We start from the raw sequence: 2,725 nt of genomic DNA, 5'->3' as shown, positions 1-2,725 counted from the left end.
TGACCAGCGTTTCTGCTTCTTTACTGCTGCAAAAGATGAATGTGCCAAAGTCACAGGGCAACAATAACAGCAGGAACCAGACAGGGGGAGACCCCTACACCTTTACTACTCCTTATGGGGTCTCCGTTCCTGTGTGATTTAGGTTAGTAGAGGATGTACCAGTGGACCTAACCCTAGAGCCCCACAATTGTCTATGAGAAAAGTCATCATATTGTATTATACCGACCTGATTTCTGATCATATTTACTTCCTATTTAGAGTGATACATTCTGCAGTGGTTGCACCATATCTTATATTAAATACTCAATCTTGATAGTTTTCTGACTTAGTTTACTCCACAATAAAGATCATATTTCCAGGAACCTTTTTTTTCCCAAAATGATATTTAAAAGTGTCCGAGAAGAAGACAGAACCCCAACCATGTTCCCGGTCTTGTGTGAATATCTTCTGCTCCGCTCGTGATGTCCACCTTCACTTCATAATGATTTTATACCAAAGAAGACAACATTCAGATATGAGTGACGCTACCAAGGAGCCAACTAACTACATCCATGGTCCAAAGATAACACATATACTGTTCTGGTATAAACTGTATATGATTACATCTACAACAGTCTGCTTAGTAATACAATAGGTCTGGGCCTTGTAGTAGTCTGAGCCTAGATTATAGTTTCTATATATATATATATATATATATATATATATATATATATATGTGTATATATATATATATATATTTATTTGTACCCCAGCAGGGGCTCGTTACTCTGTGGCCTTTGTCGTTCAAACCTTTCTGAACATTGTGGACAACATGTGATGTAGGACATCCCAGCGTCTCTAGAATTTCATAGATAAGCGTAAATATTGTTGGCTTTGCAATGCATGTAAATTCATGTTTGTGTAAATAGGCTACATCCTGATTCTAAAAGAAGCCTATGTCTAACTGGATAAAAGGCACTGGCTAGTATTGAAAACTTGTTCTTCTGATTTCATCTGACCTGATCACTGGTACCTCCAACCAGTGCGAGAGCAAATAAACATCTTGCTTCAAAGACCTGCTTGAAAACATCTTCAATATTGCTGTATTCCTGTGACCTGCAGATTATACCCTAAATCTAATCTGTTCTCCGGCTGTTTCTGAGGTTAGACCCAGGTTTTCCGGTACCACCGCTCTGCCTGCTACCCATGCAGCCCTGATCAGTGTGATAGGCTAGGGGGGATCCATCCACAGCTTCCCTGATCCATAGTAAGAGGTCAGGAGTTACCAGCCCAGGTACAACAGTAACGGGGTACACTCGTAGTGTCAGTTACCCAGAAGAAACCCGGTACTGGGTGCCTGTAAGGAAACCAGTGGTGGCAGCTTTGGAAGCCCCTTCTACTGCGCAGAAGAGGGCGCATTTGGGATAACGAAAGGGAACGGTGGCAAAGTAAGCCCAGCCGGTTATCAGTAATAACAGACAGGGTGGCATAGGCGGTCCATCCTGTCACAAATTCTATTTGTTTAAGCATTGTATTACTTTCTTTGTAGTGTGTGATTAGTGGGGGTTAATTCATGAAAGGGGTCACATGGCTATTTGATCCTATTTAAACAGCAGTCTAAGGCTGTGTGAGGCTGTTAGCTAGTGAGGATTTTTATAGGTGTAGTAACTAATTTAGTTAGTATAGTAAGAGATATACAAGAGGGGAACAGAAGCGGAACCTTTTACTGTAAACACAGATACATAAAGACAACATTCCACAACCAGACGTGAGCTCTGATATCCTCCACCACCTGCATTGTACACTCCCTGCTGATCTGTTTCTCACGCTTATTTAAGGAATCGCAAGCACAGCAATGGCGCCAAAGAGGGATAAGGGAGGATGGTCGCTAGGCGGCCCGATGTAAGTGGCATGAAGAAAGGGGGGCAGACAGCGAAGTCTGTCCTATTTTGTTACATCTGAGCAGTGCAGGTAGTCACTCAGGGAAGGAGGGGGCGAGGCAGGAGGCAGCACAAGGTGAGGGTAGTTAAAGGAGAGGGAAAAGGAAGTTTATTATACATAGTTTTTCAGTCTTGCGAGGACTCTGAACAACCCTCTGGACCTCCAAGGATTTTAAATTAACAGAGGAAGAACTGGACGCTCTGGGGCATCAGCCCTGGGGCTGGTAAATATGGATTCATAAATTAAAAAAAGATAAAGAAATGTTAAATGATGAACTTTGAAATCATTAATTTTATTTTGATTAATTTAACATTTTATGTCTCTAATGCTACAAAGTAAATACATTAAAATAAGGAAACTATGAAGTGTGAACTAAAGTATAAATGTTAGAGAAATTGTATTGCACTCGGATAGCAATTGTTAAGCAGAGATGTCCGCTCAAATTCCTGCTACTGTAACCTCCTTCTCTCTGGCCTACCTGACTCTCACCTTGATCTTCTTAAGTCTATCCTCAATGCTGCTGCCGGCCTCATGTTTCTCTCTCGACGCTCTATCTCTGCTGTCTCCCTCCAACAGTCACTACATTGGCTCCCCATGGCCTACAGAATTAAATTTAAACTCCTCGCCCTCACCTTTAAAGCTCTTAATAAATCCTCCCCTCCCTACATTTCCAATTTCATCTCTACCTAAACTCCTAGCCGCCCCCCTCTGCTCTGCCTCTGACCACCGCCTCCCTGATCACCTCTTCTCACTCCCATCTCCAGGACTTTGCCCGGGCTGCTCCCCAGCTGTCATCATCATCATC

The sequence above is a fragment of the Mixophyes fleayi genome, chromosome 11 (genome assembly GCF_038048845.1).
Source record: "Mixophyes fleayi isolate aMixFle1 chromosome 11, aMixFle1.hap1, whole genome shotgun sequence".
In the NCBI taxonomy this organism is placed as follows: domain Eukaryota; kingdom Metazoa; phylum Chordata; class Amphibia; order Anura; family Limnodynastidae; genus Mixophyes; species Mixophyes fleayi.
The sequence above is the reverse complement of the archived record's forward strand: the minus strand, read 5'-3'. Positions refer to the sequence as shown.